Source organism: Canis lupus, chromosome 12 (genome assembly GCF_011100685.1).
Source record: "Canis lupus familiaris isolate Mischka breed German Shepherd chromosome 12, alternate assembly UU_Cfam_GSD_1.0, whole genome shotgun sequence".
NCBI classification, from domain to species: domain Eukaryota; kingdom Metazoa; phylum Chordata; class Mammalia; order Carnivora; family Canidae; genus Canis; species Canis lupus.
This window is the reverse complement of record NC_049233.1, coordinates 70,716,979-70,744,494: the sequence shown is the minus strand read 5'-3', so window position 1 is coordinate 70,744,494 and position 27,516 is coordinate 70,716,979. Positions and strand designations below refer to the sequence as shown.

General features: G+C 44.6%; 1 protein-coding gene across 7 annotated transcripts in view; it reads left to right on the top strand.

The window, feature by feature from the left end:
* The window catches only part of HS3ST5 (heparan sulfate-glucosamine 3-sulfotransferase 5), a 251,137-nt gene that overhangs the window by 46,964 nt on the left and 176,657 nt on the right, over nucleotides 1–27,516 (top strand). Inside the window, exon 1 of one of the 7 annotated variants that reach the window (XM_038555005.1) lies at nucleotides 7,468–7,699. The exons of the other annotated variants lie outside the window; for them this stretch is intronic. The gene's annotated coding sequence lies outside the window, so the exon portion shown is untranslated. Of the gene's footprint in view, nucleotides 1–7,467; nucleotides 7,700–27,516 lie in introns of those variants that run through there. 7 annotated transcript variants of the gene reach the window in all.

The window sequence follows — 27,516 nt, the reverse complement described above, 5'->3', positions numbered from 1 at the left end:
GGCGACTTCTTCTGCCTAGAACCCCCTTCCTTCCTTGGCTACTCTCTTTTCCTTCGACCACCTCTTACACAGCTCAGAGATCCCATCCCACCTGCCTCGTGGCTTATTCTTTCCAGGGCTCAAGTTAAGAGCTTCTCTCGAGTGCTCCCAGGGTCCCAGGACACTCGGCACTTAGCGCACTGTGATTCTCCTTGGACTGGTCTCTCTCCTCGCCAGGCCACACCAGACCATGGGCAGCGTGAGAGAGGAGTGTGTCTTCTCTAGTGTCCGACTCCCAACACTTGATAAAATGACCTTTGCGCTTCAATTTAGGCCTTATTCATTCAGTCACTCGGTCAACCTTTTTTTTTTTTTTTTCTTGAAATCTCCCAAAGTCTGTAATAGATGCTTGGAATATACTGATAAGCAAGATAAAAATGGACTGGCCTTCATGAAACTCATTATTCCTTTTAAAGGTTGTTTATTCCTCCCTTATTCCCATATGTCAGGATTATTTTAAATCCCGATCTTGCTGTAAACCACATAGCTGGTCTTTCTTTCTGTGTCCTGTGCAGGTTTGTTTTGTAGAACGCACCTTGGGGTATTAGGTACCTACTCAGTGCTCGCGTGCATCTGCTTCCATCCTCCAGGCGATTCTGAGAAATCTGCTCTTTTTGCAGGCGAGAAAACAGAAGCTTGCAGAATTTAAATTCCAGATTTGTGTCAAAGCCCAGTTTCAAACCCAGGGCCCAAGAGCTTTACACTAAGCTGATCAAGAGGCTCTTTGTATCTTCATTAAAAGCGCTGATAACAAATGGTGGATAAGAAAGAACTGAACTCTGAGGCCCCAGGGCTGACATTACAGCTCTCCTTCCTCGTGACACCGCACATTTATCAGACATTCCTATCAATCTCCCTATTAGGCAGCCCACCTTTCTTCATTCTGTCCACAAGGACATTACAAAGGGCTCACTAAATGCCTTGCAGAAGTCAGTACCCACCTCACCCACGGCACTGCCTTTATCTATAAATCCAGCGCCTCATCACATGGAGAATCGGGGCCCAACACCGGGTCTCATAAATATCTGTCAAATGAATGATTGACTTGACTTTCTTTCCTGTTCTTTCCATTACATCCGCTAATAGCTTGCAGCTCCCTAAATGCTTAGTGCAATTACCCTTAAGTCCTTAGATGAGCTGCCTCAGTAGTAGCAGAATAAATACAAAACAAAAACCATCCTAAGAGACTGGATGGCTCCCTCCTGTGAAGTGTACACAACTGTGTACCTGTTTTAATCAGCCCGCTGCCTGCCCCAAGGAAGAGGTCTCTGAAAGCATGTGCCTCCCCACCCCCCTCAACTCAGTAGTTACACGGGAGTGCTTAGGGTAGGGCCGGTGGGACTGAACCCAGCTACGTAGAGACTTGGTTCATCTCCAGGGGAGCAAGGCGTCGGTCAGCCTTGCCTTGGACAGCGGACTGAGAAGAACCCATTTGACAGAGGACAGAAAGAATCGTACCTAAAGGAGGCTGCGTAGGGCTGACCTCCCATCACTGGGCCCTGTTAGGTCCCCAGACCCAGTTTCACACTTGCTACTTGATCCGGCAATGAGGAGCAACAGTGAGGAGATTATTTTTCTTTTTTAATAATTGACAGCGTCCCCCATGGAGGTTAATGGTTTCTCTTTAAAAAGGAAAAAAAAGGGATCCCTGGGTGGCGCAGCGGTTTGGCGCCTGCCTTTGGCCCAGGGCGCGATCCTGGAGACCCGGGATCGAATCCCACATCGGGCTCCCGGTGCATGGAGCCTGCTTCTCCCTCTGCCTGTGTCTCTGCCTCTCTCTCTGTGACTATCATAAATAAATAAAGAGAAATAAAAAATAAAAAAATAAAAAGGAAAAAAAATGAGTCACACAACTCTTGTAAAAAAAAATACTATCTCTTTTTTTTTTCTTAACTTTCTTAGGCGGATGTGACAGTACCAATACAAATGGCACCTAGTAATTGTGAAGTTGTAGCTTTAGAAATAAAAAAAATGCGTTCCCGATGAGCCTATGTTTCAAAAGAAAAATTTAGCATCGACTTTGATATACCATCTGGTATTCAAATGACTTTGAAAAAAATTATTCATGGTAGTGTGAATTCTCTTAGGACAAGGCTGGTGAGGAACAGGAGACTGTGGAATTGAACAACCTTGAAGAAAATAAAATCCCTTTTGGCGTTACCTCTTTCTGTGTGATCTCCTCTGTCAGGAGTCCAGTTCTGTCTGATCTTGATCAGAAGGGACATAATTTATAGAAGAAATTCCAGAATGGGGCTTCTAGTTTATTTGTTTTTTTTAAACCATGCTCTCTGTAAAGCACTCTGAATGCTCCCCTTAAACATAATTGACTCCTGGTTATTCTGGGATTCTAGAAAAGAACAAAGGATTGACCCGTTGGACTTCTTCAGCCTGCACTGCTGAAGGCAGGAGCCAGTGCATTTGGCACAGGGCACACTTTTTGAAAGCTGATCCTACGGTGTTTTATGTGTCTTTTAAAAGATTGCATTGACACGTTAATTAGATTCTAAAGATGTGATTGTAGTTGAAATTAGAAAATAAAACCCCCTCACCCTTGTATGTCATATAAATCTCTCTCTCTCTGACCATTTTCAAATAGGACACAAGTAGGAAACTTAGAGAAAGATGCCACCTGTCACTGTGCTGCATTTCACTGACTCCGAAGGACAGAGAATTCTTCTATCGGTTGATGTCGTTAGTGTTTTAGGCTCCTCAGAGCTTGTATATCATTGTCATAAAGGAAACGAACTCCTTTTGTTCTTTATCAGGCAGACTAGTGTATGTTTTATTGCACATACAGTGCTCACTGGTTGATACCCAGGGCTGGCTGCCGATCTCCCACTGGACGTCTCGTGCTTAATTGACCGCCGTGGTCGAGAGAGGTAACCTTGAGCGTAAGGTGTGTAGCTTTGTTTTTTTTTTTTTTTTATTTTATTTTTTTATTTATTTTATTTTATTTATTTTATTTATTTATTTTATTTTATTTATTTATGATAGTCACAGAGAGAGAGAGAGAGAGAGAGGCAGAGACACAGGCAGAGGGAGAAGCAGGCTCCATGCACCGGGAGCCTGATGTGGGATTCGATCCCAGGTCTCCAGGATCGTGCCCTGGGCCAAAGGCAGGCGCCAAACCACTGCGCCACCCAGGGATCCCCAGGTGTGTAGCTTTGATTTCAAAGTTCATAGAAAGAAAGTTTGGAAAATCGGAAGCAGACCTCGTTTACTCCTTTAGATTTCGATCTGTCCATCACTTAAGTAATGATGCAAAGTGTAAAACTCGCACTTGTAGAACATGTTTGCAGGGCGAGCGTTGGAAAGTATTGCTCTCCAGGGTCTTCCTGAGAGTGAGATACATGACAGGTATTAATGTCCTCAGCTGACAAACTGAAACAAGGTTATGATTGACTCAAGGTTTCATCATCTGCAGATTTATAAGGAAACCAGCCTCCTGGAGTAGCTTCTCTTTCGCTTACCTGAGGGGAAATAAGATGTCACGGGCAGGGGAGAATCGTGGTAAATTAACTCCATCAGTGCTCACCTGGAGCCCCTTGGAAATAGCAAGAGGGAGGGGCGCTTGACTGGCTCAGTTGGGAGAGCACGTGACACTTGATCTCAGGGGTTGTGAGTTTGAGGCCCACACTGGGTGCACTTAAAAATAAAGTCTTAAAAAAAAAAAAAGTTAAAAAAAAAACAGTAAGAGGAAGATAATTGATTGGGTAACTTTGAACTTTATGTCTTCAGTTTTTAAGATAAATACCCAGAGTTAGTTGTTCTTACATACGTATAATATTTACATGTCTCTTGGACTTACTGGCTGTCTACTTTGCTGATTTGGAAGCAGTTGCAGCATTTTTTTTTCCTACTCAAGGAACAATTTATAAATAGTACTGATGGGTATTCAACGTGTGTTATTTCTTTAAATGGTGACCGAATTGTCTTTATACCAGGAATATATTTTCAGTGTAAAAACCACAGTGTTTTATTATGATACCTCCCATGATATAGACTTTAAAATGTGTGTATTCCAGACTGAAACATAGAAGAGGGCATTAAATAGAGAAACTTGGTCAATGGCTAAAAATATTCATTCATCCATCCAGATGTTCCACCAACTAGCATTTAACAAGGACCTGATGCATGTCAGGCCCTGTTCCTTGAAGATGTACTGAACATCTTCTCTGCCCCAGGAATCGTGCTAGGCATCTGAAATATAAAGTTCATGAAGTATGGTCTGTGTTCTCAGGGAAGTACGGATCTGTGCTATTACGGTAAGTCAGGATGATTAATTAGTAGCTGATTAGGTCAGGGAAAAGCCCCAGGGTGATAGGGCGATGATCCCCATCACTATTGGACAAAATTACTTTTATTGAAATCCTTGGGCACAGACTACATCTAATATCCTGGTTGTTTTGGGGGATGGCAACAGGAGACAAGCAAAAAATTCTAGAGATGCATGGGGCTGGAAATACAGTGTAGGGGCCTTCTTCTGCATGAAATCTTTAGCAGTCTGTCCAGCCAACGATAATCATTCACTCAGACTCTCAAAGCTCTTGGACCTTGGGTCATATGTCTGTGTGTCTATATCTGAATATCCTTCTGTCTGTCTATCTGCCTATCTCCACATGGCCGCCCAGGGCTCTAAGAGCAGGTGTTCCAAGAGGCAGGAAGTAGATGATACCAGGCTCTTATTAGAGAAAGACAAGATTTCAAAGAAGAGTTTTTTGTTTGTTTTGTTAAGCCCTTAAGTATCCCTGCCGTCCTGGCTACCCTGCCACTATACTTGGTGAGATTTTTAGAACCCCATTAAATTCTAAGTACACTATAGTATGAGTGGGTGATGGGACTTTGAGTATATATACAACAAACTAAAATATACGATTGCGTTGGTTTTCTGATTTGCACTGTGAAGAAATACACCCGATGAATGTTGCCACTCAAGAATTGCCCTTTGGTTACCTTGCTTGAGGAATGTGTTTTTAAGGGCGCGTGGGTTTAGTGCCAACTCTTGATTTCCACTCAGGTCATAACCTCAGGCTTGTGAGATCAAGCTCCATATTGGGCTCCACACCAGGGTGGGGAGCCTGCTTAAGATTTTTTCTCTCCCTCTGCCTTCCCCCTCTCCCTCCCTTAAAGAAAAAAAAAAAAATGTTTTTACAATACATTGTTAATGGAGGAAAGGATTATTTTATTGAATGCTATTTACCTGTTGTTTTCACTGGCACTATATATTACCTGGCAGATATTTTCTTATAAATGTAATGGATTAATTATGTATATGTGCTTGGTATATTATGTATTTATAGAAGTAGGTACAATAATTTCTGGATTTTTTAAGCTACCCAGGAATAACTCATGACTTTGTATTTATAGTGCATATGTGAGCGTGTATGTATGTGTTAAAATAACATCTTCACACATGACTGGTTTCAGTAGGATAAAATTTCAAGGACTATTCCCTCTAAAGCATTTAGGTGGGAGAAGATGAGAAACTGGACGAAGGGGAAATTTTCATCTCACTGTGGCGAATCACACAATTAGGTACTTTATGGGGGATTTTATGTCTCCTGCCAAAATAGCCAGCGTTGGGCATTTTCAGAAATAGGATATTGGACTGAGCAGATCATTGGTCAGTTTTGCTATGATAATTTCTGTTTGCCTAAAGAGGGTGATGTTTGCTTGATTTGAATACATGTCAGAAAACAGCACTTCTTGTCTGGGCCAGCAACAGCTATACTACAGGGTCTCTCACTTGTCAGTACGCTGCTTTTCCAAGTGCCCTGGTAGGTGATTGCTTCATGATCTGAGAAGAGGTTCAGAGTATGTTACATGGACGAAAAACAGATTATAAAACAGTATGTATGAATTCCAGTCCCTTTTTATACACCCAGAGAAAAGCCCCGTGTAACAGAGTTGTGGCTGTGATCACAGTCTTGGGGAGGGCCCAACTTCAAATCCCAGTTTCTCTACTTATTAAACATGTGAACTCTGCCTCTGACGAAGTTGCTAAATCATCTCTGCACCTTAATTTCCTCATCTGCAAAATGGAGATGATGATTTTATACATATAGTCCGTTCTAAATTATATATTTTGCTTCAAGTATATATTGTGTATGTGTGTGTGTGAGACTGATACAGAGAGTAGGTGATCAGTTTAGCTATAATTATATTATTATTAATGCTTGATATTAACAGTGCTTTATCTCTGGATAATTGGGCTTAAAAGCAATTCTTGTTCTTCATTTTTATTGTATTCTCTAAATTGTCTAAAATGCACACGAATAAAGCCTACATATATTGTTTAAATGAGAATAAAAAAGGGCTAACACAGTAATTTATGTTAGAAATCTTTAAGCATGACTCCAGTCCTCTTTAACATCTTCTAAACAGACACAACTGTTCTAGTCTAGTTGTTATTTCATTTTTATCTTTTTCTTAATGCATTAAAATTGGAATGTTACTAAGATCTTAACAGCTCCACAGAAGTAAGGGTAGCAGGCAAAAATGTAGGTAGTTTTTCTTCTCAACACGTTATTTATAATAAATATTAAGACAGACTTTTTTGTCATTTGTTATAACTTTCTAAGTTTCTTTCTAAATTTATTTTTTCTAATTGAGAGTGAATAACAAAATGCGAAAAGCAAAACTACGCTTGAGGAAAAGAATTTAGTAAGTCACTGTTTGAAATTCCAGGTTAGTCTAAAAAAAGGAAGAATGGAAATTAACAATTTATCTGAGACGTTTAATTGGGAGAGGAAACAAGCTTCTTCCCAGTAGAACTTAACATGCCTGTTATCCTCTATTTTTATTTATTATACAAATTAATCAATACAGTACGACATACTTGGCTAATAACCATTCAGATATTTACTAGCCAGTGTCTTTTATGTCATTAAACTGGTATATGTATGAGAATGATATGCAGATAGAACAGTCTAGCACTTTAGAGAATGGGTCCTGTAAATGTATATAGAGATGAACTGGAGCTGCACACCAACCTGAATTTTAGTCTTATGGATATTTTTTCTCTCTCTCTTCTGACCTAATTTAACTTGATAAAATGTAGTAATTTTTCCCTTAAATCGGCTGTTCATGTGCATCTGTGTACACACGTGTGTATATCAGAGAAAAACATCTTAAGATTTACTTTTTTACTTCTACAAGATAAGTTTAGTCTAGCTATAAACTCTTAATACATAATTTTTGCTTCCCACCACTTATTATGGAAAATGTCCTAAGGTTTTGCGATACTCATAGTAAAGGACTTCTCAGCTCTTCTTTTCTCTTGCTCCAAGAGTCATTGGCCCAGACTTTCAGGAGTTGGAAATTCAAAATTCGCCTTGGGTTGCTGTTGAGGAGATAGACACACAGGTGAAAGTGATCACAGAATTTTCTGGTTCTCAGTTGTGCCTGAGACTAGATGTCTCTCGGTCCAGACATAGCTGCTCAACATTTGGCACCGTTCTTCGGTAGTGAATGATTTCACGACTGGTTTCTCACCGTAAGAAAAGGACACACTTAAGAAAGCATTAAAAATATTTGACTTGCAACAACTCTGCAATTAGCACCCGAAAAACTGCCTTTGTCAAGGAACGGGCCAGCATAGTACAAAGCCTCCAGCACGAACATGCTGAACGGACTCGTCAACGAAGACCCCGCTGTCAAGGTGAGAAATAGAGTCCATATAGATTCGGTGTGAAACTTTAAACTTCTTTAATGAGTCTTAAATTCCCTGTATAGGGCGGACCAAGCAGTTTCGAGGGGATACTGCACGAGCGCAGTCATTTTGTTGTCACCTTTAAAGGTGGGGTTAGAGTTCTGTTTTGTTTTTCTTGACATTGAATGTTTAAGACCAGATTCCTGGTGGCTCAGAGGCCGACAGCAGTTCGCATCCAAGGGTCTGCGGTGCACGGGGAGATCCACTCCAACTGGTGCAATGGGTTGGGTTCCAGCTTTTCCAATCCCAGAGACACATGCACTATTAAGTTCTTTATGTCTGTGTTTTCTGTCTAAATATTTCACCCACTGCTAAAAAAAAATTGGGAGGGGGCATTAAAAAAATTTAAAAATTGGGGGTTCTTTTTGAAGAGAGATCATTTTTTTTTTCATCCCAGTTTCTAAGAGCATTTTTCTTAGTATCAGCAGCAACTTTCACAAGCTCTCTGGCTCATTAACTAGAAAACTTGTGTAGCATATTTTTTCTTCGCTGCCTTTTTTTTCCCTTTCCCCCCTAAAAACAGACTTAATGTGCATAAAAGGGAGAGAATCCCACTGCACCGTAAACCCTGCAACTTCTTTCTGTGAGCACACAGACACGGAAGAAAGGGTTCTAAAACGTTATTTATTTAACTGAATGACTTGGAGTATAAACCAAAGATGGTGTTTCTCTCATTACATGAAAAAAATCATAGCGAAGACATCTTAGTTTATATACTACTTCTGAGTTTTGAAAAAAAAAAAAAACACTTTGCTGAATACAATCCTGTTGGAATTTTCCAGGTTCTCAATAGTGTTTATATTGCTACTCCGTTTTCATAGGTGAGAAAATTATTTTTAAATATTTTATTTATTTATTCCTGAGAGACCCAGAGAGAGAGGCAGAGACCCAGGCAGAGGGAGAAGCAGGCTCCCTGTGGGGACCCCGATGTGGGACTCGATCCGGGTCCCCGGGATCACGCCCTGGGCCGAAGGGAGATGCTTAGCTGCTGAGCCACCTGGGGATCCCCGCATAGAAGAGAAAATTAAGCCTCTGAGAGGCCTGGCAGGTGGTGAATAATGAACAGAGCCTGGAACTCATGGCAGCCCTTCATCCAGGGATGCCACAGAGCATCTCGATGCTGACTTTGGTTACAGAGAAGCCACGGTGACAACTCAGATCTGGACTAAAACTTAGAATAGAAGAAGGCTAGGGTTGCTATTTTCATAAGCAAAACCTAAAAACGTTGATCAAGGACTGGAATCTAGAATTTAGGTTCCAAACAGCATTCGCATATATTAACTCTTTGTAGCTTCCACAGGAACGATCTAGAGTTCTCCGGCTGGTTCTGTGTTAGGAGTGAAACCAAATTAACAACTTCTTTTGACGAGATGTATACATATTTTTTTAAAGGATCTTTTTTTCAAGATTTTTATGTATTTATTCATGAGAGACACAGAGAGAGAGGCAGAGACACAGGCAGAGGGAGAAGCAGGCTCGATGTGGGACTCGATCCCGGGACCCCGGGGTCACGCCCTGAGCCAACGGGAGACGGTCAGCCGCTGAGCCACCCAGGGACCCCCTAAAGAGATGTATATTTAAAGGCTCTGGAATGCTGGCCAACAGATTACATAAATTGTACGACTTTTTCTAAAACAGGGTTAAGGAATGGAGCTTGATCCTTGTGGAACTTTTTAGTTGAGAGATTCCTTTTCTTGGGACTTGACACGAGTAGTCCCTAAGAGATAGGCCGTAAGCAGTTCCATGAGTTGAATGATCAGTGCTTGGGGCTCCCCGGTTCTTGCCTTTAACAATGGGAGCAAAGGGAATGAGAAAGGAAAGGACGAGGAGGGAGGAGAGGAGGGTGGGTGGGGAAAGAAATCAAATCTGTGAAAAGAGAACAGTTCCAGCGCGCCTCCGTGGGCCAAGCGGAGCCTTCGCGACAGTGTATTAACATGGGCTTGAATAATTCAAACTTTCAAACCACAGGAAGAGGCTTTCCAGGGGGAGGAAAAGTCACCATAATTAAAGCTTCCCTGGCACATGGAGGCAGCTGGATCTTCCGACAGACCGAGAAAATTGGACATGGCCTAATAGCCTAAGAGAACGGGGATGCTGTGGCGCCGCATTGTTCAGAAGTGTTGGGTTTATTTTGGTGTTCTCCAATTATAAAGTCAATTCTCTGGATACCAGCTTCTTTTACATATTAATGGCCTAACCCTTGGCATATGGCAAGAATGCAGGATTCAACTCTGGAGACTGCTTGAAAAAGGAACAGTGAGCGCAGACATGCCCGTGGCCACATAGTACATTTTTTTTAAAAGCCATCGTTCAAAATAAACAAGAAGACGGGGAAAAAAAATTTTTTTTTTTACATCAATATGCAGTTCATTCTGGAGAGCGTGCGTCCTTCTTCACTTAATGTCTTCACATGAGGCGCTTAGGGGTCTCGGGATATTTCGTAGACACGCGTGCCTACGCGCCGCGCGCCCGCTGAGGATGTGCTCTTCAGAACATCACTTCTGTGACGTACGATCCTTTCCAGGACAAATGTCAACCTTCTCCCTCAACTCACGCGCGTGAAACATCGGAGAATCCCGCTTGATTTCAGTGGATCCGGGTGCCAGGCTCCGTCAGCACCTGACGGGCTGGTGGGCTTTTTGTTGTTTCTTGCTCTGCTCCGGGTCTGCTCTGGCCCGGCGCGGTGCGAGGCGCCCGTGTCCCCTCTAGGGCACTTGCTCCCTGTGCCTCCCCGTCCTGTCCCCTTGGCTTCGGGTCGAGGCTCATGGTCGGCCTGGTTCCTGGGGGGCGGCGGCGGCGGCGGCCAAGGGCCTTCCCAAGTAAACCACTCCCTGCAGCCCTGGAGGCCTTGCCAGCCTGAGACGAGCCGGATTGTGGCGCTCCCTCGGGGACCTCACAGCGGGTCTCGGGTCTCGGGTCTCGGCTGAGGAAGGTGGGAGGAAGAGGGGAGCCGCGCCGCCTCCTGGGTCCTCCGTCCCCGCTGACCTGTCCCTGGGCGTCTGGTTCCCGCGCCCCCCTCCTGCAGGCCGCAGGGATTGGAGGATAGAAATGAGAAGCAAGGAGTCGGGGCCCACCGCTCCGGGGAGAAAAGAAGTTTGTTTATGCCCAGCAATGGATAAGCTGGCCAGAAAGCTTCTGTGGCCTTCCAGAACACTCTTCCTTACTTGCAGGATGACTTTTTAAGACTTTTGGGACCAAACTGCCTTGCACAGGACTATCCTTCCAAGAATGGGGCCCCACACCCGCGGACTGTGTGTGCTTTGGGAAGCATCATCCATATTCTAATGAAGGGGCCCTGTTACCCTTGTTAGTACCTGTCCAAGTTTTACTACTGAGAAAAGATGAGATAAAATCAAAACTTAAGTGGGGGGCTCAGCGGTGGAATGTCTGCCTTTGGCCCAGACCGTGACCCAGGGGTCCTGGGATCGAGTCCCGCGTCGGCCTCCCTGCATGGAGCCTGCTTCTCCCTCTGCCTGGGTCTCTGCCTCTCTCTCTCTCTCTCTCTGTGTCTAATGAAGAAATAAATCAGATCTTGAAAAAACAAGTCAGGTGCCACACCGAGCTGCATGGGCAGGGCCCATCGCCGGCCGCGATCTGGTGTGTCACCTGCAGAAGCGGTCCCCATGTCTTAGGACACATCTCTTGGCCCGAATTTCCCAGTGAAATGCTACCTGAGCTCCTGTTCTCGGCTCACAGTCCGATCCTGACGAGAATTTGGCCGAACGGATGCGACTGGGCCGGTACCTGTGCACCTACCCCGGCCGCTGAGCCACCGGGGTCCCCGCGGGCGCTCACACTGCGCCCTGCGTTGGGAGCCCGGCGTCAGGACCGCTGCGGCTCCGTGCGCCCGGCTGGGTGGGGGTGGCAGCGCCCCCGTCCTCGGGGCCCGTGGGCTTCCTGCGCCCGCTGGCTGCCCTGCTCCGTCTCGGGCCCTCGCCCTCCCGCCCGCCTGTGCTGCTGCCGCCCGCCTCTCCCCCGGCCGCCCCGGAGCACGCGAGGCGAAGGGGCCCGGGCCCTGCACCCTGGTGGCCCCACCGCGCGCCGCCGTCCGTCCGTGCAGGAGTGTTGGCTGCAGCACCGAGCTGAGGAGGGGATGGGAGCCAAGGGGCTAAGCCGCCGAGGAGGGGAAGCGGGCGGAGGGGATAGTGGGCCGAGGGGGGAAGCGGGCTGAGATGGGGAAGTGGGCCCAGGCAGGGTAGCAGGCCCGGGAGGGAAAGTGGGCCGAGGCCGGGAAGTGGGCCAAGGGGGGGATGCGGGCCGAGGGGGGAAGCGGGCCTCATCTTCATGAGGCCCCGAGGCTGCCCCGACCCCGGCAGACTGGCCTCGGGAGCCGCGCGCTCCTCCGACGTGGAGAACACATTTCCTTCTGGTTTTCTAAAGGAGGCCCTGAGAGCGCCCGCGTGGCCCGTCGGCTCGGAGAAGAGCGTGTGCTTCGAGGCCTGGTGCGTGGGAGCCAGAGGCGCTGGGCCCGGCCTGCGCCCGCCCCTCCTGGTGTGGCCCCTGCTTCAGGCCCCCTCCCTTCCCTTCCCTTCCCTTCCCTTCCCTTCCCTTCCCTTCCCTTCCCTTCCCTTCCCTTCCCTTCCCTCCCCTCCCCTCCCCTCCCCTCCTCTTCCCTTCCCTTCCCTTCCCTCCCCTTCCCGCCCACAGCCCTGGCCTCCGAGCGGAGCCTGGTATTCGGGAGTCTGGATGCGGCTGATGAACAATTAAAATGTTGGCCGTTTGTGCTAAGAGTCTATGGTGTCCCGCTTTCCCGCTTTCTAAAGAATACTGAAATACCTGTTTTTTTTTTGTTTTTTGATGACTGTAGAAAGACCTCACGTTCCTCCCAAATTGCTCGATTCGCCTCCGTTTTCGGTTTCGTTTGTTTCACTGTATACAGGGAGAAAATTTTCGTTCGTTTTGGCTCAGACCTCGAAAGGCTGTTGAATTTGTAAAGCAAAAACCATGCAGAAAATGCAACCCTCGGGCAGAGAAATTAGTAATAATGACAAGAAAAAGAATAATGCCTTAAATTGCCTACATTCAAATTCAAGAAGTAGAAGCGAACAGCAAGGATCGCTATTGATTTCCGTGTATTTTTTATTACCGCGCGGTGTGCCCGTTCGGAGCCGTATACATCTCATAAGAATAATTGAGGAGCGCGTGTAAGCCCGCCCCTGGCCCCTCTGGGGCTCCTCCCTCCTGACTTAACCCCAGAGTCGGGCGCAGCTGTCAGTCACGGGTGGCCTGTTTGATGGTCTTGGGTTTCTCCTGCTAACCTGCCTGCCCCGAAGCCCATCCCCGTGGCCCTCACCCAGAGCAAGAGGGGAGACCCACGGTGCCCTCTCATCACCGATAACCAGGGTGACCTCATGTTTGGGAGGATTTCAAAATATATTTTATTTTATTTATTTTTTTTTAAAGATTTTATTTTTTTAAATTTTTATTTATTTATGATAGTCACAGAGAGAGAGAGAGAGAGAGAGAGAGGGGCAGAGACACAGGCAGAGGGAGAAGCAGGCTCCATGCACCGGGAGCCCGACATGGGATTCGATCCCGGGTCTCCAGGATCGCGCCCTGGACCAAAGGCAGGCGCCAAACCGCTGCGCCACCCAGGGATCCCTCAAAATATATTTTAAAACAGGAGAGTAAAATGTTAGAAAGTCATCATTTGCTCTTCCGTAATTAAGACCGTTGCCTGGACAAGGCAGCCTTGAATGAGAGCGCTTTGGCCTCGAGAAGGGACATAGAAAGAAACTCCTGGAACTAATAACCCTTTCAGAACATCCCTGAATAAAATCTGCGTTTGTCTTTTCCTGAAGTCCGTGGAATTTCTCCACATACGTACTCAAGCATGGAACAGTTGAGAATGAATTCCTTTATCAACGGACTGTTCCCTCTTGCCTTTGCCTGTTGGACATTCTGGGCAGCTGACATCATAACCCGGGAATGTATCCATTTATTCAGCAGATAGAAATGATAAAATTGCAAAACCAAGAAGAAAAGAAGGATTAAAAAACAAACAAACAAACCCTGAGATGTGCATTTATACAAAGAGGGTTTTATTATTGTTATAATTACTGTTACTGCTTGTGTAACTGCTCGTGTAAGCAGCTGGGTATTTCCTATTGGAAAGAAGCAAAAGCAGTGTGATTCAGTTCTGCCCTTTTCCCCAATTCTGCTTATTACGTTATTTACTATTGACAGTCGATATGCTATTGATAGTGTAACCAAGGAGAGCCACCCCTGGGTTGCAGAATCTTAAAAAGGATTTAATTAAGAATTAAAAATTAATAATGCATCATCCTTATTAGGGATGGAAGGAATTCGGCAATTATTTGCAACTTCAAATTGGAAAAACTGTGAATCCTGTGGATTCCTTTGGACCTTTCTCCTTGGTTTTAAAGCAAAATAAAACATCGAAAACATTCTGACTGTACACTTTCCTTCGCTATGAAGGAAAATCAATCTGGGGAAAAGGGAAAGCCCAAATAGGTCTCCCTGATGTTCATTCTTTGCCAAATGGATCCTTCTTCCCTTTATAGGGTAGCGCCTTTACCGGAGATTTGTCCTAATGCAGTCAAAGGATCGTAATGTCTTCCAACAATATCTAAACTAACCCAAACTGAACATCAGTCCATTTCATTACTTCCTTAATGTAAAGTAGAGAAAGAGCAAGTACTTCCTCAAAAGTGAGCTAAGTGGATCAGGTCAGAAGGAGGGGACAAATGCATGTGCTTAGAAAATAGGCCTCTTTGTGCCCATTAGACCCCAGTCTTCGCTGTCGGAATTGCCCCATGTGTTATGGAATTTGGGCTACATGGAAGAAACTTGAAAAAGCGGTGCTGAGGTCTTGTGATGTGTTTCACCTGGAAACTTTCCCCAATCTCAGAGATTTTTTTTTTTTTTCCTTCTCCCTCTACTCTCATAGCTTTTGGAGATTTAGCTGTGGCGGATCATGGGCTCCTTTACCCAAAGGGAATTTGTGCGAGTGCAGAAAGAGTGCTTTTTGCTCTTCAATGGCTCGTCCGAAGAGTACCCTTGTTTGGCATAAACGCATGAGTTACCTGTTGGTTATGACGCTACCGAACCCTTACTCTGTGGCCCTGTCACTACTTAAATATTAGTCGATTCGTTCAACTAATAAATACACACAGAGCATTCTGGGGGGGGGGGGCGGCAGTAACTGTTGGCATGATTTGCATCACACTGTGGCACAGGATGGCCAAGGAGATGAGGACCCACGGGGTCTACGGTTCTGATCCCGGCTCTTTCGCTTTAGAGATGTGTAGTTTTCAGAGAGTCACTCGATATCTCTATTTTTTGGTTTTGTAAAAGTACTAAAGTAACCGTGACGGAGGGTCTCCAGGTCGCCAGCTTGCCTTCTCTGTTTGCTACCTTTTCTTTCCATTTTTTTTTTGGGGGGGGGGGATGAATTCCTCCATTTTTTTCTATTTTTGGTCATCTGCTTTCCTAGCCCTGTGAAATTTGGCCAGTCAATAGACGATGCTAAATAAATAAATAAATAAATAAATAAATAAATAAATAAATAAAATAAAAAAAAATAGACGATGCTTGGAAAATATTTTTTAGACAGTGACGAGATTATACCCCGTGACCCCAAAGCAGGGGCCACGAACACAGGAAAGATGTCCAAGCTGAGCTCCCACCAATGTCGAAAACCGACGTCTGCCCCAAGCCCGCCAAGACTCTGCTCTCTCCCAGAAGTCTGCCAACTGCGGCCTTGCGGTCCAAGGCCTGGGCCCAGGTCTTCGACGACCACTTATACTTTTTTTTTTTTTTTAATTTTTTTTCGCTTCTACTTTTAAATGGTTGGGGAAATAAATCAGAAGAAAACGAACGTATTGGGACACGTGAAAACCAAGTGGAATGCAGGTGTCCGGGTGTGCGATAGGGGCTTATTGGAGCACAGCCGTGGGTGTCGTTCCCGTGGTGGCTGTGGCCACACAGGCAGAGGTGACTGGTCGCTATGGGGCCCAGGCAGCCACGAGAGGAGAATATTTACTCTCTGGCCTTTTGCGGGGAACATTCGCTGGCACCTACCATCCTTGGGGAAGCCCAGCTGGCGTGTCCCTCATGCCCGGCTGTGGCCACCCCGTGCTGTCGCCCACGGGTCAGTGCCACCCCTGGTTCTGGCCGTGCTACAGGCCCCGGCACCGGACTCGTGGAAGCAGCTGGAAGGCCAGGCAGCCGGGCCCACGCAAGCTGTGGCTGTGGCTGCTCCTCTCCCGCGGCAGCCCGTGGGCAGGGACGTGGGGCCCCGGGGGCTGCACCCCACCGAGGGGCTCCGCACAGATCCAGGGCCGTGGAACGAGGCACAGGGAGCGGGGAGAGTCGTGGCGCCCGCGGGCCGGGCCTGGCGCCACCCAGGAGGGCCGTGTGCCCAGGCTCCAGGGTCCCCGCCGTCCCAGCACCGGGGGCTGCGCCCTGTCATCACCTGGCTGCCCGCCTCAGCTCCAGCACCGCTCGGAGCGCTGCCACTTGCTGATGCCACCTCCCCCGCGCGTGGCCTGGTCACAGCTTTGCCGCCCTCTCGCCCGCGCACTCATCTCGTCCTGCGTGAAATGCTTCCAGCCCCCCGCTTCCAGCTCAGACCCCTCCATGAGCAAACCCGACCCTCCCGTGGGGCCTGTGCCCCGGATCTCTGGGCAGACCCCCCGCCGTGCTGGCTGCGCCGGCACCTGCTGGGCCATCAGCGGCCTCAGGTCACCGCGCCCCGCACCCACCCGTCACCGTGGCGTCCGAAGCCCCCGCGTGTCCCCGTACAACTGCCCAGCCGCTCTCCATGCTCCCCGTTGCATTCACAACAGTAGCCATCAGGGGACGCCCGGAGCCCACGGCCACGGCCACGTGCCGGCCGCTCCTCTGAGCGAATCCCGGGGATCCTGACACTCACTGGTCCCCCGATCCCGTCCCCTGCGCCCCTGCCAGCTCCCACCTCACCCTGCACCGTCCCAGCAGCCTCGACTACCTCATTCCCACCCCAGGTAAACGTGCTGTCACCCCTTCGTGTTGAATCCGTCGGGTCTCGGCCCCCCCTTCCCCCCGACGGCCACCTAGTCCTTCTGCTCCCCTCGAGGGCAGGGCTTCTCCATACAGCTGTCGCCCTCCGTCTCCGGGCCTCCCCTCCTCCCTGGGACCCTCTCCAGCCCAGCGGCCACCCCGTCGCCTCCCTGAAACTGCTCCCCAGGGTCACCAGTGACTCCGTGTGGCACACATGGCGGTCGGCTCTCATTCTTCCTCCGGTTGCACCTTCTGGCCTTTGGCACACTTCATCCCCTTTTCTCTGGAGCCTTTTTGTTTGCACTTGGCTTTCAGGGACCCTGCTTTCCTAGGTTTCCGTCTTTCCCGCTGCCTCCCGTTTCTCCGCCTCATTCCCCCTCGTGTCCCCAACTGCCTAACAAGAAGAGCTCAGACTTCGGGCCTCAGCAGCTTTCTCTTCTCCCTCCCAGGATGATGTATTGCGGTCTTAGGGCTTTAAATACCATCACTAGGCGCATAATTCCCACCCAGCCCCGGCCCTGGGGCTCCAGACTCCGAGACAACAGAGTGTATCACTTAGATTCTAATATGCGCGGCAAATTTAAAGATCCCAAACCGATCTTGATGTTCCTGCTAATTCTCTTTCAGCCCCTTTTTCCCATTTCAGCAGACGGTGATGTCATCCTTCCAGTTGCTCAGGACACAAGCTTCTTTCTCTCCTACTCCGAATCTAATCCATTAGGATTACCTGTGGGTTCCATCTTCAAAATACATCTAACCACTTCTCAGCTTCTCTGCCATTATTGTCCTCGTTCTTGCCACAATATTGTCTCACCTGCATTATTCCAACATCAGCCCTTCGTCTTTATTCTGCTACAATTAATTCTCAGCTCGGCCGCCCTTTAAAACTTAAGTTTGACCCTGTGGCTCCTCTGCTCAAAACCCTCCAAGGGCCTGGCCATTTCGCTCAGAGTAGCTGTCAAATCCTTGCCGAGGCCTACGAGGCTGCTTTCACCCCTCCTCCACTCCCCATGAGTCTCAGTACCTCAGTACCTCAGAACCAACTCTTGGTTCACACCACCGTGCAAGAATGGACATTGTAAGGCTCTTGCACTTGCTGTTTCCTGGACCTGGAGTGCTCACCCTCCCCCATACCTACGTGCTAGCCCCTTTACTGTATTCAGCTCGTCCATCAGATGTCACGTCAGTAATTGCACTTTCCTATGCATGTGCGCAGAGGGAGTCCCAGAGTTCCTGTGGACATCCTACAGGGATCCGTGGCTGAGACCTGGGCTCAGGATGAGCCCCCTACACCCCCCCCACCCCGAGGCTAAGCAGTGCATGACTTCTGAGGGGCTGAGAATGGAACAGCACTGGGCAGACGCTGGTTTTCCATTCCAGCCATGTTAGTGGCTTCTTCACATCCTGTTATCATCCTCGACTTCTGAAGCTGGACTAGAAAGGCCTTCCCCTTTGGAGTTAAGATCACACCCTACCCTTCAGAGCTTAAAAGCAGACATGGTAAGATTCAAAAGGAAGATGCTTCAAAGTTAAGTCTTGCCCACTTACAGGGCATAGAGGAACACCTTGAGCGTTCCACGGATCCGCCCTAAAAATGTGTAGACCAAGCCTACCCAGGACCGAGGTGATCAGCTGATTATTTAACTGCCTGCTGGATAGAATGAGATCAGCACTCCTCACAGGGAGAAGACAGGCTCCAGAATCTCTGTCGTTGATCTTGTACCACATCTGGTATTCGAGCAAAATTACTGTGTGTGTAAGGAGACAGGAAAATGTGGCCTATGGTTTAAAAAAAAAAAAAAAAAAAAAAAAAAAAACAAGAGAGAGAGGTGAGAGTCAATAGAAACTAACTCCTGCTGACCCAGAATTAGACTTTAGCAGTCAAAGACTTTAAAGAACCTATGGAAGGGGTACCTGGGTGGCCGAGTCACTTCAGTGGCCTGCTTTTGATCTCAGCTTAGGTCATGGACTCAGGCTCCACGCTAGAGGGGAGTGTGCTTGAGAATTCTCTCTCCACCTCTCCCTCTGCCTCTCCCCCTGCCTCTCCCCCGCATGTGCTCTCCTTCTCAAATAAATAAGTAAATCTTAAAAAAAAAGAGAGAACTTGATACATATGTTAAAATTATTAAAATATATTCAAAGAAATGTAGCATTAGTATGCATTTCAAATAGGATTTGTTCAGTGGCTCACCAGGATCATCCATGATCTAACATTCTGACATTTTCCTGCTTGTTTAATATGTCGAGGACACATTTAAGGCCGCCAGGAAGGGTGAGAAATGTGAGAAAGAGAGGACTTAACAGAGTAAGGTCTTCCTGTGGGCAGGTGGGAATCAGATGGAGAGTAGAAAGTGTAGGATTCATGTTAGGAAGTTGGGTAGCAAATTCTTTTTCCGGAGCAGGAGAAAAGGAGAGAAATGACAAAAGATGTCTCTTAAGATAAATGTTCATTTTAAGGCAGAAAGAAGACTCACTGGGACCTCCTATTGAATGTGTGCATTGCCTCCTGTTCTGTAGGAGGATGTTATCTGCAATGAAGGGGCAAAATGTAGCGAAACTGAAAAAGAAAATTAGAATACAAGCCTAGGAAGAGGGATAATGAGTCAGCAATATGCTAATTAGATTTTTGCTTCAATTTGAAGTTATAATTGGTTTTTTAAATATAAAATATATGCATGTTAAAGTTAAGCCTCCCAAAGACCTGCATTAATTATATTTATAATTTAGATTATCTGTTCATCCAGGGAAATTATATTATGAGCTATTTGACTTCTCTATCGCTCTTTGCTAGTCTAGCTACTGATTTACTGTCTATGTACCTCGTCTCACCTGTTTTGTTTCAAGAGCTCCAAAAACTATAGGAGAAGGGGTCCAGGAAAGGATAGGCACTGGTGAGGAAATTTCCATTGTGGATTGTACCTGAGGGACGACTTTGAAGATTCCTTTCTGATTCTAAGACTTTGCAATAAATTGTTTTAATAAGGCTAGTGGGAACTTCTTCCTCAAATGCAACATCTCAACTGAAATATACTTAATTTTTCTAAATCCCCACTTTCTTTGTGATCATTGTTAATTCTTAACAACTCATTCTTGTTAATCTAGTTTAAATGTCATTTACGTGGTTAACTCTTTCTTTCCTATAATGAACATATGCTTCTTACCTTCATATTTAGGGATAAAAATGTCATGATAGAATCAGATTTAAAATCTGAGAGCAGAGGCTAGGTGATTTGCTCGAGCTCACGCTGTGTGTGTGTGTGTGTGTAGAACTTCCTGGGACCTCATCTCTGTTGTGCATGTGGTCTCTTGCCTATTTGTTAATTTAAGTGAATTTTTCTGCGTGTGTTTATTTCAAATATCTGATTTATTTCAGTACTTGCAGGGATCATGTTAGATGACCAAGAGCATGCATCATATTGAACCAAAGTGAAATTTTGTAATGCAGTCGAGAAATACAATTTATTTTAGCAGTTTCTTCTTAACTCAAAGTCTAAAGATTTTTAAATAGACTTAAAAAAGTTTCTTCTTACATTTTCACTGAGAAAGTAATCAATAGAATCATAATGCTTTCAAATAATGGTGTAGAGAAAATGTTTTCATTTGTAACAGACTAATTAAATTACTAATTTTTATCATTATAAGTGGGCTTATATTAGCAAAATTGCCACGGTCTGCATCATTAAGTTGCATTTGAGAAGTGCATCTTCTGGGTTGGTGGGATCTTTTTTTTTTCTTTGGTTTATTAATTCCAAATACAAGAATCTTCAGCCCCATGTCAACTTTTCCTGACATTGTCTGCAGACCACACTGGTGCCAGACGGCTGTGGTGCCACCACAGCAAATCTGATTAGAACTCAAAAACTAAATAGTATTTGGTTATGCTAGATCAATATGAGAACTGGAAGGGGCAATTTGAGCATGAGCCCATGGTTTCTCCTTCCCTTGACTGACCAAGGAAGTACAGATGATGGCCCAAAGTGACTGATTGTCAGGGAAATATTAAGTTCATTATCAAGCCAGTGAAACGTTATGTGACAATGTATGAGTCACTCTAGCCCTTTGAGTCTTGGTTCTGTCATCTGTAAATGGAGGGAATCGGACTCTATGATCTCGAAGGATCTCCCAGTCTAAAGTTATATTAATGAACCTCCAGTAGCCCCCAGGGTGTACTGATAACCAGAAATTATATGGAGAGCTGCCAAACACCACACATAGCCAAATGGATTCTCATATATTTCATTATTATTTAATCTTCTTCTTTCTAAGGTTTCCAGCCTTGTTTCAATCACTGGAGAAAATTGAGTATGTTGGGAATAAGCTCAAGATGCCATATGGTGGAACTGAAGCTGAATATGGCTGTTACTTTCTAAATACATTGAGTGCAATGGTTTTTCTAATTTTATGGCTTGACCTTTGGGAATTCAGTGAAAATTCTAAACTGTCCCTTCCGAGAAATCACATAACCACTCAAATTTTGCTTTAATCAGAAGCTCATGGACCTCTCTAGAGCCAGCCATGTCTGTTTCCTTTGATATGTCCCTGTTTTGATGGGTGGTACATAAATAATGGGTTTTTTAGAGCAATATCATGATGTGATAGATAGAGCAGGAACTTTGGAATTAGACCTCCAAGCTTTGTTGCATAGATGCTGGGTAAGATGGTTAATTACAGTGAGTCTCTTTTCACCTATAAAATAGGAAGATAACTCCTTCTTCACAGGATTTGAGTTATATAAGATGATAACAGCATTGCCTGACACCATGCTTGATACGTAAGTGTTCAACAGAGCTTTTTGCTCTTTGCTTTCTGAAGTGTGACTAGTTTATATAGTTGAAGTGTTAGAAAGCAACTAATGAAATTTTAGAATCATATAATGTTAAGTGTTGGAAGATAGTGATCTAATAGCCATAAAATTCTTAACCCTTAGACCATAAATTCTGCAACTTGAGATACTGGAATGAGGCCTGAAGGGCATATTCAGAGCCCCATACCTTCTCTTTGGCATATTCAGTGGCCTTCTTGGGTCAGTTTTTGTCTTATGTGGGGCTTCATCCAGACCAGGAACCGCCATGAGCACCAGCCTCATCACTGTTCCTCATCAAAACCCATCCAGCCTGAGTTTCCACCCTCAGTGCCTTATTCCCTCAACTTATTTGAGCTAGAGTGTTAACCATGGAGAAGAAAATAATTGTTACCACGCCGATAGCTTTTTAATTCCTGCCTTCAGTACTTGTTACCCAAAGAAATGACTACAGTTGACCATTGAACAAGGCAGGAATTAAGGGTGTCAACCCCTAGACAGTCAAAAATCCACCCATAACTCTGACTCCCCCAAAACTTAACTACTAATAGCCTACTGATGACCAGAAGCCTATGATAAAAACATCAACGGTTGGTTAACCGTATATTCCATATATCATATGTATTATATACTGTGTTCTTACAATAAAGTCAGCTGGAGAAAAGAAAATATTAAGAAAATCATAAGGAAAATACATTTACAGTACCGTACTTTATTTATTGAAAACAATTTACATGTAAGTGGACCTGCATAGCTCAAACCTATGTTGTTCAAGGGTCAACCATAATTTCATGAAGTGGCCCAATCCACCATTTCTGAATTGTCACTTGACAAGCAAATACCTGTGAGCATCCCTCAGTTATACTTTGGGAAAAGGAAGTAATTGGTCAGAACAAGCAAAGCTCGTGTTGTTTCAGACCTGTTTCCTCTTGTCGTTGGGTTAGAATGTTTTTTTTGTTGTTGTTGTTTGTTTTTTAGAGGGAGATAGAAGAGAGGGAGAGACACTGGGGGAGAGGGAAAGAGAGAATCTTAAGCAGACTCCACACCCAGTGTGGAACCTGACGTGGGGCTTAGTCTCCCAACCCTGTGGTCATGGCCTGAGCTGAAATCAAGACTCAGATGCTAACCAAATGAGCCAGCCCGGCACCCCTAGAATGAATTTCTTTTGGTAAAGTTTTGAAGTGCTGTTTATAAAAATGTTAGGGGATATATACTGTTGCCATCTCTCCAATTTATTTTCTCTTCCCCTGAGTATTGAGGAAGAGCGGCAGGGGCACAGAGAAGCTGGGGCAGATCTGAACGGGCTTCCCACTTACGCTCTTCTCTGTGAGCACATTCATGATGGGTTGTCTGGTGGAAAGCCCAGGACCTGCATACAAACTTAATGCCATGTATCTGTACACAAGGGGAGATGATGAAGTTTTAGAAGTAGATATTTTTTCCCTCTTCGTTAAATAAATGTGTCTATAGCACTCGTATCATGAGAACTGGAGAAAGGGAGAGGGGTACTACACATCTTTTCGGGAGAGATGGCCAAGGAAGCCACACTTTCTGGAACTAGTGACCTGGAACTCATGAAGGAATCCACTGACACGGACACTGGGACACTGACCAGGAGAGAAATTACTTGCTCTGCTGGGCTTCTGTTTCCCACCACCCTGCCCCCCAGGTCCTTGGGAATTCCCAGGTCTAATGGCAGCTCGGCCAGTCCTGTTTGTTCCCTAGATTCAGCAACTGATTCCTTTGATCACATCCTCACCTAATAACAATATACAAATAAGTAAATACTCCTGCTCCGGAAGCTCGAATTATATCTGCTGCCCTGTTTCTGGGAAGAGGGCCTCTCCCTTGTCTTCCGTAGATCTGAATCTCCGCTCTGTCCTGTGGAACTTGGTGTCCGCTTCACTCTCCCCCCACCCCAAGGCCTAGGGCCCCACCCTGAACACGGTGTGTTCCGGACACTCGGTTCTCAATGGTCTGCCTAATGGTGGGAAAGAGTGGGTGCTAAATATATCTTATTTCCAGCTCTATGTTAGCCTTTTGTTCTTTGGTGCTGATTGTCATGGAAAAATGTAGACAGCCCCAAATGAAGTGGGTTTTTTTTTATTTTTAATTTTTAAAGATTTTATTTATCTATTCATAAGAGACACAGAGAAAGAGAGAGAGGAAGAGACACAGGCAGAGGGAGAAGCAGGCTCCATGCAGGGAGCCCGATGCGGGACTCGGTCCCAGGACCCCAGGATCACGGCCTGAGCTGAAGGCTGATGCTCAACACTGAGCACCCCCAGGCTCATATATGCATTCCCACATATATGAAGTTTTTAATCTTTCTAACAAAGCTTCTTGCTTACATGTAAGTTTATCTCCTTTAAAAATAAGTGCCACTGTCTTTTTACTGAGGTAGATAGTTGGATCATTATTGCAAAAGTGACTTCATCATACCGACTCATTCTTATCACTGCCATTCTTATAATGATTAAATTATCCACCAGTAAATCTTCAGTTATTTAATTTTTTTCATTCTATATCACAGTTGCTAATTTTTGAGAGTTTGTGTCAAGAATATAATGACTATGCTTTGGACCCAGGCTGGCATTTTTGTGTAGAGGCAAGACGATGAAAATGGGGGAGGCACTGTTCTCTGTAGAAATGAGAACAATGGTACTAAACAGGACATCTAGTTGGCAACTAGACATGTTTCTTGCAATCGAAACTGGATTTTCCCCAGGTTATTTGAACTGTGACCTAATATTTGAGTGCTCAGTATGAACACGAATCTTATCTTGGCCAAATACTTTCATAATTTCAAATAGAGATGTCTTGTGTGTCCTTTTGATCAGAAAGATTGGAGCAAACATTTTATTTGAAAAAAATCTAGTACTTGTCACCTATCAAAAGGTTCCTGGTGACATGTCTGTGAGGCAGAAAACAGTGACATGAATATTGGCAAAATTATTGTTCTCAAGCCTGCATGATAAGTATTAATGTTGTTCTCTATTCCTCATAATTTGATGTACTTCTGAGAATTTTTGGAAAGGAAACCCACACATTGCATTGTAAAATGAAAATGAAAATCAGTGATTGTTTTTTCTTGCTTCTCTCATGAACTGACTTGTATATGGTTAACTAATGCTTCTCCACTGAACTTAATTTAACAAGTTAAAAGTTAGGAAATGGGACTCCATTTATTTTCAAAACATAACTTTTGAATTTTTTCAGGTTCAGATTCTTGCTAAGTACTTTCTAATTTGTGAACCTTATCTCTGAATTCAAGCATTTTTCCTTTAGGCAGATGTAGGGCATCAACAAACATGAGAGAAGGGATATTTCAGGCAAGTAAACTTACTGATACCTGAGAAATTAAACTACTTGCCTTTCCAGTAGATAGCACTGATGCCACCTCTGAGCTTGCTTTCTGTCTTGGAGACCAACAACCTATGCAACAGGGCACAGGAGTCCAAGGACTGTAATTGGTTTCACCTGTAATCCATCCCCAGTAAGTTTCCAGTGAACTCTAGAAACTGCCAGATGAGAATACTCATTTTTTTTTATTTTGTTACAGTTGTCAGAATAGTATCAGTGAGTAGTCACTTTATTCATTGGTCCCAACGTCATATCTACATTGTCAGTCCTATTATATTTTCCTACACAGCTCTCCAGTTTCCTTGACAATAGTGAACCTTCAGTCACCCCCACCCGTCACATCCCAAACACGTTTTTCCTCACCATCTACCTCTCTACACGGACAGCCTTACTTCTTCAATTCTCCTTAATCTTCACCCCTTTCCTCTGTCACGATTCTTTCAAATCAATAATCAAACATAGTTAAGTCTTATATATGAGGAGGGTAGGAGGGGAAGGGACAGAACATGACCGAGATATGTGGATAGGGCAGCTGGTAGTTGACAATGTCATTAGCTTAGAGAATAGGAGATAGGAGGCAAATCTTAACGTGAAGGGAGTGTGATGAGTTCAGAGTGGGATCCTTGAGTCGTAAGTACATGTGGGACATATAGTTGAAGGTCTCCATCAGATGATTGGATATAAAATCCATTTGCCAAGCTTAGAATTACATTGCGATGCACGTGCCATTGACAGTTTGCCTGGAAGGCTAAAAGTGATCACTTAGGGAGAGGAGGTAAAATGAGAAGAAATATGAACCAGAGGTGGGATTCTGAAATGCACAAAGGATAGGTGGACAAGGAAGAGATGCCCCCAAAAGAGGTTAGAAGATATACTCGGAAAGGATAGATAAGAACCAGGAGAGACAGGTGTCACTAAAGTTGAGGAGCAGAGGGAATAAATGGTCAGTTGTGTTAACTGTATCTAGTTTGATGAGAACTGGTCTGAAAGACGTTGGTGACTTTGGCCAGAGGTATTTAGAAGAGTCGATCCTTTTGCTAGAACCCATTGCCGTTTACTTTCTTAAAAAATTACCTCCTTAGTCTTTCTCATCATTCTCCTTCAGTTCAGATTTTCCTCTACTGGATCATCTCCATCAAAGTGAGCTGATATCTCCAAACTCGACCCAGACTCTCCCTCCAGCAACTGCCCAGTCTTTCTGTTCCACTCCCACAGCCTTACCACTTGAAAAGAGTGTTCATGCACGCTACATCTGCCATTTGCAATCCAGTTCACTCATTAACCCGCTCCAGGTTGGCTTTGGCAACATTACCACCCCAGCCTTCTACCGGAAAGAACTACTTTCACTGGGTCGCCAGTGACCTTCAGACAGCCAAACCCTACAGACATTTTTTAGGCCTCTCAGCAGAATTACATGTCATCAACCACTTCCTCCATTTTGATACATTCTTTTCCCTTATTGTGACTCTGCATTCTTTTGACATTCTTTCTGCCTTATTAACAATTCTAGCCTTGTTGATTTTGCTGGCCTTTCTTCCTTTGCCCAACTTTCCAACGAAAAATTTTCCCCAGATTCTGTCCTGGACCCATCTCTCCTTGTTTTCTAAACTCTCCTCATAGGTGCTCACATCTGTTCCTGGACTTTAAATACCTCTCATGGGCTGCCACTTTCAGATTTACATCACCAGCCCACACTTGTCACTGAACATCTGATAACACACCCACTAAATGGAATGAAAACCATGAAAGACTCTTAGAGTAGTAAAGCAGTAAAAAGAAGGAAGAGAAAAATACCACATTAGGAAATTGAGAGACAGAAAAAGGTTAAAATGGCCAGTAAACACATGAAAATATGTTCGACCTCACTAGTAGTAAAAATCAAGTTAAAACTAAACTCCAAAGGGCAAATGAAAGTGAGTTGTAATAGTTATTATGAGTAATGTTGATGAAATGGACATTTTTGTATAACATGAGTGAGGCATAATATGGTATGTTTAGAAATGCTGTTTATAAATATGCATCAAAATGCAGATTATATATGTCCTTTGATAGAATATTACCACTTCTAGAAATGCATCCTGAAATAATTCCACAAATGCATGATGTACAGACAGTGTTCTTCATCACAGAGTTTATAAGAGCAAAGGTCTGGAAGCAGTCATAAACCCCAATCAATAAACAATGAGTTAAATAAATCATGTATTTTCTATATAGGAGATTACTTGCATATGATAATCTGGCTCTTTTTATTTTTAGAACAAGAACAATACTATATTAAGTAAAAAAGCAGTTTTGAAAATAATATTGATATTATGATTCTTTCAAAAAAATTTTTATTTAGACATCTCTAGAAGAATCTGGAAAGAGACCCAACACAGGGTTGATAGTCTTTTTGGGTTGCATTATTAAGAAAACTCTTCATATTTTTCTTTTGGTATTTCAGATTTTTTTCTGCACTATAGAAATTACTAACTATAACCACATTATTAGTTTTTACCTCCTTAATTATAAAAACCTATCTCTCTGCAAATGAATATGGGTGTTACTCTTCAGTTCTTAATTATTGGTTTTTAAAATTTCACCTTTATTGAGGTATAAT